We start from the raw sequence: 15,849 nt of genomic DNA on the forward strand, positions 1-15,849 counted from the left end.
AAACACTGTTATGAAAAAGAAGTCTCATTTGGTAGACAAAGTTATATATTTTATTTGTATTACAGAAAAAAATTCCAGTTAACACATGACTGTACAGGGAAAAGTACAGAACAGTGTGAAGATTATAAAATCTCCCATCATTTTAATCTTGTCTTTTGGTCTTGTCATCCTTAACTCTTTAATTCTCAAGGATGTTTTGACTCTGCCATTTTGACCCTGAAGAGCAAATGAAAATAAGCATGTGAACTTTATAGAATGAAGCAATGGATTGATGAGACCATGAGTAAACTTTAATGGGAAAATATGTTTTATAAAAATTATGCTGTTGAAAAAATGGAAAACAATAAAAGTAATCTAAAAATTATTTAAAAATATTAAGATCCATAGTGGCTAAAATTGCAAATTATGATACTTTCTAAGAACAGAAAATTTATTAAAGAATAAATTTGTCTCAATAAAATTGAGTTATAGAAAATTTGAGGCTTCCCAGTTAGTGCAGTTATAAAGAATCTGCATGCCAGTGCAGGATACTCAAGAGATGTGGGTTTGATCTCTGGATCAGGAAGGTTCTTTGGAGTAGGAAATGCCAGCCTGCTCCAGTATTTTTGCCTGGAAAATTCCATGGACAGAGGAGCCATGGGGTCACAGAGTCAGACACGACTGAGCAACTAAGCATACATAGACAGAAAATTTGACCCAGTGAATTAGATTTGGTAGAAAAAAATGATTGCCAAACTAAATACACAAGCCCAGAAGCAATAATTGTTGAAATATGATGTAGGTAAATAAGTTGATATTTAAATAGCAACTTTTATTTAAAAACTTGTATAGAAAATAATGTAGTCCAATTAAAATAATTTTAGTTATATTAAAAATGATAACATTAACTCAAGAATATTATCCCAAAGAAAGTTCAGTGTTGTTATTATTTTTTAAATTTATATTCATAGAATAAAAATTCCAGAGTAAAAAAGTTGAAATCAAAACAGGAATGTCCAAGTAAACCTAAAAGAAGACACAAGAGAATACCCACTGATGATCCCCTTATTCTTACAATGACAGTACCAAATTCTGCACATTCTGAACTAAAAATGCAACTTACATTTTAATTCATCCAGATATTCTGCTCCCTCTATCTTCATACTTACATTCCCTCAGTCTCAGACATTTCTTATTTTGTCCATACAGCTTCCCTTTCATGCTTCAGCAATCTGGATGGAATCTTTGAGCTCTGAGCAGTCTAAAAGAAGTTCTGAAAAACAGAAGTAGATTATTGCCTTATTCATTTTTCCTGATAAATTCCATTTTTGGAATCATTTCAGTGTATTCTAATCCTATGAAAAATTTATCATTTTGGTATCATTATTTCTTCATTCCTAGAAGCAATTCAGGTGTTTGCAGGTGAATCAGTTTCAGTTTATATTGCATACTTGGAAAATTAACTGGGCCTCTTCTTTGTCAGCAAGCTGTATAAGGAAGGCTGATAAAACAGCTGGGCCTTTGCATCCTGTCTAAATACTAAAGGGCGTGCTGTTGGCAGCTGGTTTTCTCAGGATGAATTTTCTTGGCTGATACCATGAAGCTGAAAAGGTTTTCTTGCTCCTTTGTTTAATCTGAATATGATAATATTTGGAAATGCAGTGAAAAGGAGAAGTTCCTCATTCACTTTTCAGATTTCTTAATCTGTTACCTATTTCTCTGGCAATGAGAGTCATAAAGATTTACATTTCCACAAGTATTCTAAGGCAGCAATGTAAAATTTCTTTAAAATAAGTGAATAAATTCAGTACATAATAGTGGTTATGAGCATGGGACTGCCTGGGTATAGTCCAGGATCCTTCTTGACTACTAGCATGATCTTGGGAAAGTTCCTTAACCTCTCTGCTCTCTGCATCCCAGTTTTCCTGTGTGTATAATGCAATAATGGTAACCATCATATCTATATCATTGACTCCTTTCAAAAGTTAAATGCAGGTTATAAAAATATATACACATATGTTACATATATACATATAAACAGATGGCACATAATAAAATATATACTGGCTTTTTATTATTTTAAGTAATTTATACTTGGTCTCTACTGTTGAACATATTTGAAATAAGCAAATTTTAGAAATGGTTCTTAGCATTTATATAGTCTAAATTAGATGCATTTCAATAAGTTTCACTATTTTTGTGTTTTAATGCATTGCAGAGCCTTTGCATCTTTGTTAATTAACTTTTCTTAGCTTGCAAGGACTAGAACTAAGTCCTCCTCATTTAAGAAAGGCTTATTATAAAGATATTAATATATGGAAAAGTAAGAATGGAGACAAGGGTTTGTCAATAAATCTACCAACCTAGTGTTGTTGTACCTCTGTACATTCATAATTTCAGAATTCAGCTACCTACACTCTTAATTTTCCTTTTCTTTTTTCCTTCTTTCTTTCCTTCTCTCCTTCTTCCTCTTTCTTTCCTCTCTTCTCTTTTAATGTTACAAAACCAGTAAGAAATGAATTATAAATACAGTTCTCCTATAAATGATTTAAACAATAGAATATTTAACAGACTGGATCTGTTTACTGTATCAGGTGAGTGACTGTCCAACTGAAACAACTAAAATTTTTTTTCAGTATATCTTTGGCTAGGATATGGGAAAGGGTCTAGGAGAAATATCCAAAAATTTATTAATCACAAATTTCGTATCAATAACTACTTTCATTTTCCCCATACACACGTAGACACAAACACATACGCACAGAACGTCTCACCCCCTGGTGATATACATCTTTATTAACTTCTGGTTACATGGGGAAAATGTAGTCCCATAGCTTGTTTAGGAGATAGCTCTTATAGCCTTTCTGATCATTGATATCATGCCTTCAAATAGTTTTGTTACTATTATTTTTAATATAGACTATAGAAAGACTCTTTTGATTCAACGCTCTAATAAGATTCAACACTCTAATATACTGTACAAGTACTGATACTTTTTATGCCCAGTACATCAGCATTAACCAAAGACTTTTTAACATTTAATAAAAATCCTCATGAATTTAAAGGGTCATTTTTCTTCCTGAGGAGATCTGAATTTATTTACAGCTATTTCAGAGTTCATCATTTGTTTAATTCCATGAACAGTTCCTGATACTTAGAAGAAACATTTATCAGACAATTCCAGATACTTGCAAAAGCAACATTAGTCAATGTACCTAATGAGATAATACACGTAGATCATTCAGCAGGGTGCCTAGCAAAAAGTAAATACTTAGTCATCATCATATTTATGATTGTATTACTGATATAAAATAATATTTTTTCTATAAACTTAATAATTCTAAACTATTATTGTCATCCTACTCAATTGCAGGTAACCCAATAGAGTAGGTAGGGTATTCCTCACTCTCTCATTGAAGTTGGGCTTGGTCACAAGCATGGATTTAGCTCATGTATTTTGAGCTAGCTGTAATCTGGGCCAGTAGTTGTGTCTACACTGGAAAAAACTGACACACTTCTGATACTAGCTAGTATATAGCTAGTCATCTGATAAGTGAGTGCTTTTCAATTGTCAAGGAGAAGGATTTAAAGTTTGCTTTTATGTGAGATGGACAGCCGTGCACTTGCACAGTTCTGCCCTAGCTCAAGATGAACTGTCTCACTCTTTGTAACATTATAGTGCACAGAGAACTAGATCATCTTCATATTCTACATAACATTATGCTAGTCCATTATATTGATGATAACACATCATTTTGCCTGCTCCGCAAGCACGATGATCTAGATTTGATGCTGTTTATGGGTAATGTGTGGATCTTATATTAAAGTCCTAAGAATAGAGTCATAGCACAAACCTTTAGATTCTAGAACAAGACTAGGCTTTCCACAGAATAGTGCTAATTGATATTTGAAATGCTGCTCTTTGGTCAGTAGGAAGTAGGATCCAGTTGATACCTGCCCCCTTAGTCAGGTGATTCTGTAACACGTTCTACTTCTACATGGTTCCTTGGAGGGTCCCAGAAGAATGGAGCCCCAGTCACTCTCAGCAACGTCTAGCATAATAACACTTTGTTTTATTGGTTTTTCTCCTTCTCTGTGTCACTGTTCACGGTCCCCTAGTTTGCTTCCCTGGAATTAATTCTGAAAACAAATAAAATAAATTCCTTCCTGAGGCAACTCCAGGATAAGACAGTACCTATCTTCTGGACTCAAACCTCATGAGGAGCAAGCACATTTATCCACCTAACCTTAGTTTGTGCTTCCTTGCTGCTGACCTAATGTTGCTTAATTCTGATTCAGGATTATTGTACTTCTACTTTTCTTGAAGACTTGTAAAAGTAAACCACATGTCACTAGGCAAGGTAGAATGCTCAATTAAATTTTGCTTTTATTTCTTAAGACTTTTATATAATATAATTGGCATGGCTGTAGATTATATTGTCCTCACTTATTTTCCTCTTGAAAAAAGTTTTGTACTTGAATTAAATCTAAGCATTGAAAGTTTGCATGTTCCTTCACAAGGATTGTCATGTGATGGAGATTTCCTATATAAATACCAACTGAGAATTTGTTTGGTTTTAGCATTTTGCCTCTCATGATCAAAACTGGATCTCCAGGGTGATCAAAAAATGGATCTCAAAACAAAGTCAAAATAATTGGGTATATAGATCACATGGAAGTTTGAAATTAGATGTGTCTTTTTGAAGTCTGCATCTTTCAATGAAAAATATAATATATATGAGTTATGAGAACATAATCATTATTTTATTACAGCAGTTGACATGAAATAAGCTTTTTAAAATGATCAGGGCATTTCCAGAAGATAGAAGGAAATCACTATTGCCTATCAATGTATAGTTGAGGACCTATTGGTTGTATTGTACATAGTTAACATGGATCATTTTAAAGTAAATAGCTGTGATTCTTTTAAAGTAGAAGTGTTGTATAACTACATAGACATTGATGATTTGGTTTTGTATTTTTATTATTAGAAGAATACTCCCATTGATATATTTTAAGTATGTATTATTTGATGTATGAGGAGATTTCTAAGTGATAGATACCCTACAATATATATTTTTCCTTTGATTTTTAATATTTTTTGAAGTAGTTATTGAGTTGTCAGGGTTTCCTTAGTAGCTCAGCTATTAAAGAAGCCACCTGCAGTGCAGAAGACCCTGGTTTGATTCCTGGGTTGGGAAGATCCACTGGAGAAGGGATAGGCTACCCACTCTAGTATTCTTGGGCTTCTTTGGTGCCTCAGCTGTGAAAGAATCCACCTGCAATGTGGGAGACCTGGGTTCGATCCCTGGTTTGGGAAGATCCCCTGGAGAAGGGAACAGCTACCACTCCAGTATTCTGGCCTGGAGAATTCCACAGACAGTATAGTCCATGGGGTCACAAAGAGTCAGACATGAGTGAATGACTTTCACTTTCATTTGAGCTGTCAACAAAATCTAAATGCACTAATTTCAACATAGTCTTAGTGAATTTTTTCATGATGGGATGATAATCAATTTTTCTATTTTCAAGTCTATATTTTATATATATATATATATATATATATATATATATATATATATGTATACACACACACACACACAGAAAGGTAAATTTATAATACAGTGTGAGTTTTGGGGGCATATTCAATGGTAAGTGTTTATTTATAGTTGTATGAATCCCTGCTATTTTAAAAAGGTAGTGTGAAAACAAATATATTAATAGTAGTGATCTACTTGTGATCCTACTGAATCAAGTGTACCCTCTTCATTTCTGGCTAGTACATTAAAGATGCCAATTAAGAGAATTGAATTTAGTTTTGAAACTCCAATGGAATGTATGACTCCTCAGGTTTACTTTAAAATATTGAGATTTGAGACTTAGCTTCAATAATTTTAATTACAATTATAGAAAATACTACCTATCTAGTCTATATTAAAGAATATGCTATCAGTTGTAAATTAATAATCTATACAGGTGCTGATTGTAAGCATGGCACATTTATTTCAAATTAGGCCCATCACAGCCTTTTCCTGAAATTCTCAGAGATGCTTCAAACGAAATCAATAAGGAGTAAAACCTATCTATGATCTGAAAAAGTTAATTCATGCTACACAAAAAAGCGCTTGTGAAAAACAAGTATTTCTAGGACTGAAAAATGAGAAAATAGTTATTCAGAATGACTCAATTATTTTTTTTTAGACTTGTTAATCTTTTATTTTGATTTTCTTTTAGTGCCAGTCTTAACAAACCCTAAAAATAACATTTATTTTCTTGACAGTTTTATCATCTATTTCAATCAACAAACATTGATTTTTTTTTTTCCTTTTTCCCATGGAACATGAGGAATCATTATTCGATAAAACTTGGTCCCTTCTTGTTACTTACTTGCCTTTGGCAATGATGTTGGATCAGCTTGAGAATAACAAAATCCTTAATTAGTGTCTTCACTGTTGGGTATCATCAGTTAAGTTCAATTCAGTCTCAGTCATGTCTGACTCTTTGTGACCCCATGGACTGCAGCACACCAGGCTTCCCTGTCCAACACCAACTCCCGGAGCTTGCTCAAACTCATGTCCATCGAGTCGTTGATGCCATCCAATGATCCCATCCTCTGTCACCCCCTTCTCCTCCTGCCTTCAAGCTTTCCCAGCATCAGGGTCTTTTCCAATGAGTCAGCTCTTCTCATCAGGTGCCAAAGTACTGGAGTTTCAGCTTCAACATTAGTCTTTCCAATGATTATTCAGGACTGATTTCCTTTAGGATGGACTGGTTGGATCTCCTTCGGTCCAAGGGACTCTCAAGAAGCTCCTCCAACACCATAGTTCAAAAGTGTCAATTCTTTGGTGCTCAGCTTTCTTTATAGTCCAACTCTCACATCCATACATGACTACTGGAAAACCATAGCTTTGACTAGGCAGAACTCTGTCGACAAAGTAACGTCTCTGCTTTTTAATATTCTGCCTAGGTTGGTCATAGCTTTCCTTCCAGGGAGCAAGCGTCTTTTAATTTCATGGCTGCAGTTGCCATATGCAGTGATTTTGGAGCACAAGAAAATCGAGTCTCACTGTTTCCATTGTTTCCCCATCTATTGGCCGTGAAGTGATAGGACCATGACCTTCATTTTTGAATGTTGAGTTTTAAGCTAGCTTTTTCACTCTGCTCTTTCATCCTCATGAAGAGACTCTTCAGTTCCTCTTCACTTTGTGCCATAAGCATGGTGTCATCTGAGTATCTGTGGTTATTGATATTTCTCCTGGTAATCTTGATTCCAGCTTGTACTTCACTGATAGCTCAGTTGGTAAAGAATCTACCTGCAATGCAGGAGACCCTGGTTCGATTCCTGGTTTGGGAATATCCACTGGAAAAGGGATAGGCTACCCACTCCAGTTTTCTTGGGTATCATAGCAATCTGTATTTCTTAAGATTAACTTTTAGGCGTCCAGGTATGGTATAGTACTGAATCTAACTGACCTTTTACATTGCTTTTATTGCTGTTGTTGTTCAGTCAGTAAGTCGTGTCTGGCTCTGTGATCATATGGACTGCAGCATGCCAGGCTATAATCAGAACAATTTACCATCTTGAATAATTCTTCACAGTGCCATCAAGAAGATAGACTATAGCCAGTCATTTAATAACACAAAAGTATTACATGTGTTATTATATAAAATGCATGTAAACACATTTCATAGATATTCAAATTTCATATCAGCTGAAGTATAATATTAACTTAAAGTGAAAAGTGAAAGTGTTATTCATTAAGTTGTGTCCAACTCCTTGTGATCCCATGAATGGTAGTCCACCAGGTTCCTCTGTCTGTGGAATTCTCTAGGCTAGACTACTGGAGTGGGTTGCCATTCCTTTCTCCTGGGGATCTTCCTGACCTAGTGATCAAACCCTGGGTCTCCTGCATTGCAGGGAGATTCTCTACCACCACCAGGGAAGCCCAACAATAGCCTGAACATTTCCCTAATTGCAGAATAGTATAAGTGTCTGAATTTCATGGTTGTACATTGGGTTAGTTTCCTAGGACTGCCACAATACAGCCCCACAAACTGGGTGGCTTAAAACAACAGAAGTTACTCTCTCACAGTTTGGAAGGCTAGAGTTGTGATATCAGTATGTCAGCAGTGCCTGAGCGCTATCTCTGAGATTCTAGGTAGAACCCCTCCTCATATCTTCCCAGTGTCTGGTGGTAACCATCAAGACTGGTGTCCACTGGGTCTCAGCCACATCACTGCTATCTGTGCGTCTGTTGTCACCTGTGTGTGTGTGTGTGTGTGTCTGTCTGTTGAATGGCATTTTCTTCTTCCTATAAAGATACCAGTCATACTGGTACACTCCAGTAAGATCTCATATTAGCTAATTACATCTGCAATAGCCCTGTTTTCAAATCAGATCACATTCTGAGGAACTGGCATTTAGTATTTTAACATATCCTGCTGCTGCTGCTGCTAAGTCGCTTCAGTTGTGTCCGACTCTGTGCGACCCCATAGACAGCAGCCCATCAGGCTTCCCTGTCCCTGGGATTCTCCAGGCAAGAACAGTGGAGTGGGTTGCCACTTCCTTCTCCAATGCATGAAAGTGAAAAGCGAAAGTGAAGTCGCTCAGTCGTGCCTGACTCTTAGGGATCCCGTGGACTGCAGCCTACCAGGCTCCAACATATCCTAGGGGCACATAATTCAACTCATTTGTCATTTTAAATAACATGGTTTATGCATATACTAGGGCTGCTTTTAAAGAGCACATTATATATGCAGTGACTATTGTGCATCATTAATCTTCAAGGGATTTACAGTGTTTTGCCTAATGCTTTAGTATTTGTCGTCCCACTTGCCTACACCCCTTCCCCTTGGCCAGCTGAGTCAGTGTCTTATTTGTCATCTCTTCCATAAAGCCTTGCTTGGTCAAAGATACTTGCTCAAGTACCCTTTCTATATGATCCCAGAATACCAAGCCATTTCTTACCACAATACATCATAGGATCCTGCTTTGGGGAGTGAGTGAGATTTTAGATTTTGCAGAAAAATTCCATAGTTTCACGTTTCACCTTCTCTACTTTTTCAGCTCTGTGAATATGGGTAAAACTCAAAACATTCTTTTGAGTTTTTCCATAACATCTTACAGAAAAACCCAAATGAACTTGTTGGCCAACTCAATATATTTAACTTCCATTTCATTTGTTTTCCTCATGTACAAAATGACAATTGTAGTAGTAAACATCTGTTCATTAAGGGTCAAATAAAACCATACAAAGGAAAGACAAAAATCTTGAATAACAATGATGATAATGATAGAAATAATAGAATAATCATGTTGCTTTTCTGTTTCCTTTCTCTCTCACTGAACTGTAAACTCCTAGAAAACAAAGGGCTGGGTCCTGCATTCCCATTTTCTATCTCAGAATGAACATAAGTCATGGTTTGCCTGGGACAGACCTGGTTTACAGCTAGTGTTCTGGTTCACTTGTTGATGCCATTGTCTTTCAGTCCCCAAAAGTATCCTACTTTGGAGGATAAAATATATGGAATCATAAACATAAAAGTTTTCACAGAGGGGTTCTCGATTATTTATTAAAGGAGTAAATGTGGCAGGCACTATCACTTGGGGATAATTGTTGAATATTTTAATTAATTTGTTTCCTTTTAAAAAGTATAAAATTGTGTTTGTAAATGCCTGTGTCATTTACCTCTTAAAATTAAGCATTTAAGGAAATCTTAGATTCACTTGTGTAGGCACTGTTGGAAGCCACACACCTCAGTGCCTTCAAGGTTGCATTTAATGCTCCCTTGGTAGTCTCTAACAGTTTTTAATGTGTCTTCTTATTTTACTACCCAGCAAGAATTTAAAGACACTTGGGAAATGGGACTCAATAATATGAAGCTGTTACAGCTCTGTAGTTGAAGAAGAGTCTAGTTTTAAACCCTCATGCCACTTTTGACAACAATACACTTTTTATTATTATTATTATTATAGATATAACAGGGCAACATCAGGGACTCAAGTGACTGTAGCATATTCTTAAGTTACAAAAACCTGGTAATTCATTGCTTGGACTTTGTTACTTTAAACGACAGTCATAGTATTATGTCCAAATAACAGGGAAAAGATGGAAGTGTAATTTTCATCAGTAAAGGGAAAAATTAACATCGATATAAAGTAGAACACAATTTGAAAAGTGTATACTAAGACATGTTTGACCTCATATTGTCAACTGGCCCCACTTAATTTTGCTGAAAGGCTTTGAGAGAGCATAGTGTCAAAGTTGTACATATGGTGAAACAGAAAATCCAAAGGGAGTTAGTTCTTTTGTAAGTACAGGGAATTTAGATGCATGATATTAAATGGATGAACCTTAGGCACTTTTTCTCACATTTGAATTCCCCCGAGAGAAAAATGCACTGTCTTTGCCAATATTTTAGTTAACAAAATGGGTAAATATTCCAATACTGTGATGACATTCTGTAACATTGTTTTTCAGTCTGAATATTGCCAGTAGTTTGATTTCTTCATAGATTAAATTGAAAACTACATTTACTTTCTTATTAGACACATGCATAATCTAACTCTACAACTGCCCTCAAAACCACTTGTCTACTTGAGATTTTGATGATTTGCTCTGACTGCTTTTTCAGTTCAGTTCAATTCAGTCTCTCAGTTGTGTCTGACCCTTTGTGACCCCATGGACTGCTACATGCCAGGCCTCCCTGTCCATCACCAACTCCCAGAGTTTACTCAAACTCACATCCATTGAGTCGGTGATGTGATCCAGCCATCTCATCCTCTGTTGTCCCCTTCTCCTCTTGCCTTCAATCTTTCACAGTATCGGGGTCTTTTCCAATGAGTCAGCTCTTTGCATCAGGTGGCCAAAGTATTGGAGTTTCAGCTTCAGCATCAATCCTTCCAATGAACACCCAGGACTGATCTCCTTTAGGATGGACTGGTTGAATCTCCTAGCAGTCCAAGGGACTCTCAAGAGTCTTCTCCAACACCACGGTTCATAAGCATCAATTCTTTGGCGCTTAGCTTTCTTTATAGTCCAACTGTCACATCCATACATTACTACTGGAAAAACAATAGCCTTGACTAGATGGACCTTTGTTGACAAAGTAATTTCTCTGCTTTCTAATATACTGTCTAGGTTGGTCATAACTTTCCTTCCAAGGAGTAAGCGTCTTTTAATTTCATGGCTGCAGTCACCATTTTCAGTGATTTTGGAGCCCCCCAAAATAAAGCCTGACACTGTTTCCACTGTTTCCCCATCTATTTCCCATGAAGTGATGGGACTGGATGCCATGATCTTAGTTTTCTGAATATTGAGTTTTAAGCCAACTTTTTCACTCTCTTCTTTCACTTTCATTAAGAAGCAAAGAGGAAGCCTTAAAAACAGATTTATGAACAAACAGGTCACAGGAATCCATCACAGGAGTGGAGAGGGGTACCACTTGGGGAATGCTGGCTGGATTTCCAGGCAGTTTTCCACAGATGGACTTTCACCTTGGTAAATAAGGCCACATTAGATTCTAACACTCATGTTGTGCGTTCACAAGTCTGGTTTTGTTCATATAATGAAAGAAGATAGGGATGAGTTTGCATTTTCCAAAGTTATAAAGACTGATACACATACAAACAATACAAAAATCAGGTTAGGCATCTATAATGAGAAATGCAGTTGCAGATTACAGCAAATTATTCCGCCTGTTAATCAATGTAGGTAAACTACATTCAAAGCAAAATATTGATCAAAATGTCAAAATTTTAATATGCAATGGCAAATTGATTGAACATTGCTCTTGTATATTAGGATCACTCTCTCAGTAGGCAAACCAATCAAGAAGCCAAACAAAAATCAGGTTGATTTGCAGGAAATTTCAGCTGGAACATCTGAAGCCTGTCTAATCTATTTTGAGGTAGGAGACCAAAAGGCCTGAATCCAGTAGTAAAGATTTTCTCTCTTTTGGACAGTTCCCAATTAGATACTACATGCCAGTCTGTTCTCCTGAAAGCTTATTTTTCTGTTCCGAAGGATGACCTATTTATGTTTTAATTGGCTCATTCTTTCTTTAGATTTAATATTAATACATTCAGTCACATAGTCATATCCCAGAGATGTGCTAATGTGGTGCCTTCATTATGCTGACCTTGCATTATCTCTATTCTGTATTATAATGCTTAATGATAACTGCCTTCTCTGAGGACAATCTTAGCTCCTATATTTCTAATTTCTTTAGAATGGGTGCATCTTATTAAATTTTATTAGATTCCCAAAACTCTTTCAATATACTTTACCCTTTCTTCTGCAATTTACACATATGCAGACTGAGCCTGGAGAAGTTAAGTGACTAAGTCAAGGCTACTCAGATTGTTCAGCCATACAGACTAGATGGCGTCTGTCAGACTGCTGACCTCATACTCCTGCTCCACCAATTCTGTGTTTCTAAACACATGTACCCATTCTGTCCCCTTTTAGTAACTTCACTTTTCAACTTGATAACCTGAAAAATAATTTATTTGCTACTTAGATTGGCTTTTATTATTACCAATTGTAGGCATAGCCAGTATGATTTAAGTTGTGGTTCTCAAAACAACAGGATCAGTGTCATCAGGGGACTTGTTAGAAACACAAATTCTTGCTGAATCAGAAACTACAAGAGAAAAGTATAGCAACATATGTTCTAATACATCTTCCGGATGATTCTGATGCATTTTAAAGTTTGAGGGTCATTCATTTTATGGATTTATATAGTCATGCAGTCAAGAAAATCCCCAAGAAGCTCATACATAACTCCAGGGTTATGTGGGTCTTAGATATTTACCCATCTTATAAAAGATACTGTATGCATATTGTTAATTTCCACAAACTTGCCATTATCCAGCAGGCAGGGACAATCCTTTTATTGTTACTGAGGTCCTCCTACTCATTACACTTACTTGGTTCTTTGAAGGCAGTTCTCTTCCAGAGTATATTTAATATAGGATAATACTTAGTAGATTGTTTCAGACTTGCTTCCTTAGACATAGTGGAACGTAGTGGTTCATTATAACCTTCAGGGAAATATAGATTTAGGTTTCACATTTGTCTTTCTTAAAAGGTTTATATGAGTGTTAGTCAGTCAATCATGTTCAGTTCTTTGTGATACCATGGACTGTAGCCTGCCAGGCTCCTCTGTCCATGGAATTCTCCAGGGAAGAATACTGGGGTGGGTTGCCATTCCCTTCTCCAGGGGATCTTCCCCACCCAGGGATCAAATCCAGTTCTTCTGCATTAGAGGCAAATTCTTTACTATCTGAGCCATCAGAGAAGCCTGAAATTTCATAAGATACGTAAGGAATTTGAGCACAGTGCCTGGCAAATGTTAGACACTAGTGTAAGTGCTACATCACTACTGCCAGTATTAATAGTATTACACAGAGTGCATACTACTACCTGAAACTACTGCTGCCTTTGACACCAGTGTCTGCTTTTCTGTGACTCACAGAAGCTAATTTCTTTGTTTCTCACAGCCCCTATATTTCTCATTCAATCTCAAAAACTTATTCTCTTGTATTATGATCTTAATAAAAACATACGTAGTAAGGAGATTCCTTTAAAAACTAAACAAAGAACTACCATATAATCCTGCAATCTCACTCCTGGGCATATACCTGGAGAAAATCACAATTCAAAAAGATACTACACGTTTATGTTCATTGCAGCATTATTTACAATAGCCAAGACATGGAAGCAACCTAAATGTCCATCAACAGAGAAATGGATAAAAAAGACGTGGTACATATATACAATCAGATGTTACTCAGGGCTTCCCTGGTGGCACAGAGGTTAAAGCATCTGCCTGCGATGCGGGAGACCCGGGTTCAATCCCTGGGTCAGGAAGATCCCCTGGAGAAGGAAATGGCAACCCACTCCAGTACTCTTGCCTGGAGAATCCCATGGACGGAGGAGCCTCGTAGGCTACAGTCCACGGGGTCACAAAGAGCAACTTCACTTTCACTTTCAGCCATAAAAAAGAGAACAAAATAATGTCATTTGCAGCAACATGGATAGACCTAGAGGTTGCCATACTGAGTGAAGTCAATTAGACACCAAAAGAGAAGTATATGGTATTGCTTATATTTGGAATTGTATAAAAAGTGTGCAGATGAACTTACAAAACATAAATAGAGTTATAGATGTAGAAAGAAAACTTATGTTTACCAAGGGATAAGGAACAGGGGAGGGATAAATTGGGAGAATGGGACTCCAGTATGTGCACACTGATACACACGGGGTCGCACAGAGTCAGACGCGACTAAAGCGACTTAGCAGCCGCAGCAGCAGGAATAAGAACCTGATATATAGCACAGGGAACACTACTTAATAATCTGTAGTGGCCTATATGGGAAAATAATCTAAAAAAACAAACAGTGGATACATGCATATGTAGAGCCAATTCATATGCTACACATATGGACAGGGACAGGTGCTGTACAATGGACAGGGGGGCCTGGCGTGCTGCAATTCATGGGGTCGCAGAGAGTCGGACATGACTGAGCGACTGAACTGAACTGAAAGATGTCCATGCTGTAATCACTGGAACCTGTGAGTGATAAGGCAAAAGGAACTTGGCAGGTGGGATTAAGTCAAGGATTTTGAGATGGGAGATTACCCTGGGGCTCTATGTGAAAGAGAGAAGATGATATGCTGCTGGATTTGAAGGTGGAGTGACTGAAATGAACTGAATTTGAATATGGAGTGATGTAAAAGTTGCTCTGTCTTCTCCACTGTTTGCGACCCCATGGACTATGCAGTCCATAGAATTCTCCAGGCCAGAATACTGGAGTGGGTAGCCTTTCCTTTCTCCAAGGGATCTTCCCAACCCAGGGATCGAACCCAGTTCTCCTGCATAATGGGCAGATTCTTTACCAGCTGAGCCACAAGGGAAGCCCTTGAAGATGAAAGAAAGCAGCAATGATTCAAAGGAAGTAGGCAGTTATAGGAAATTGGAAAAAGCAAAAAAAAAAAAAAGACAGTTTTTCTCCTTGAAACTCCAAAAGATGCAGGTTTGCAATCCATTTTTAAACCTTTTTTTTTAACCAGAGCTGTTAAGAAAGTATCTATCTCTGGTTTTTAGCCTCTAAGCTTGTGTAATTATAATGCTAGCAATAGGAAACTAATATTAAAACAACAGCCTAAAGAATATAATACTAGAAAAGGTGTAAGTATGCATGCAATTTAAATGAAAACTATAATTTTAATTTTAGCTGGAAATATCTATATGAACTCATAATTTAATTTTCTTTTTTGAAAATATATGCATTCCCTAGCTAAATCTAATGAAACTTTCTAGAGATAATGTCTCAAAGAGCGCCTCATAGCACCTGGATTTTGATCTCTAAGTAAAATTTCCTGGTAAATGGAATTAGGTCTTGTTGGAAGAATGATTGATTCCTATCCTGGGGCAGGCAATTACATAAGGTGAGCCTAGATTTTTATTCTGGCCGTAAAACAAATAAAGGATCAAAGATGACCTAGGGTCATTTCCAAAGGACACAAAAGCCAACTGGAAAGGGCTTCTACTGGCCAAAGAATAAACAATTTGAATCTCAAAATGACTGTATTAATGTCAAATGCATCAAAATCTATATATAATAATCCTAGCAAGCCAAAACAAAACAACAAAAAGTTAATGGTTACATTTAGAATTTGCTAACATATATTCATTTTCCTGAAAATACCTTCTATACAAACTGTATTTCAAAGTAAGCAAATTTTTGTTAAAGAAAATATCTTCTTTGGAAATGAATTTCAGCTAATACACACTGAAATAAATGTAGAATTTAAGGATCAATGTTTTTTAACCTCCTCCCAAAATAATGGATCTAGGCAGGAA

The 15,849-nt window shown here is 36.6% G+C and overlaps 1 protein-coding gene across 1 annotated transcript in view; it reads left to right on the forward strand.

The window, feature by feature from the left end:
• MDGA2 (MAM domain containing glycosylphosphatidylinositol anchor 2) overlaps positions 1 to 15,849 on the forward strand; it is a 915,731-nt gene that overhangs the window by 387,746 nt on the left and 512,136 nt on the right. The window lies entirely within an intron of this gene.

This window comes from Oryx dammah, unplaced genomic scaffold (assembly GCF_014754425.2).
Source record: "Oryx dammah isolate SB20612 unplaced genomic scaffold, SCBI_Odam_1.1 HiC_scaffold_26, whole genome shotgun sequence".
NCBI classification, from domain to species: Eukaryota; Metazoa; Chordata; class Mammalia; order Artiodactyla; family Bovidae; genus Oryx; species Oryx dammah.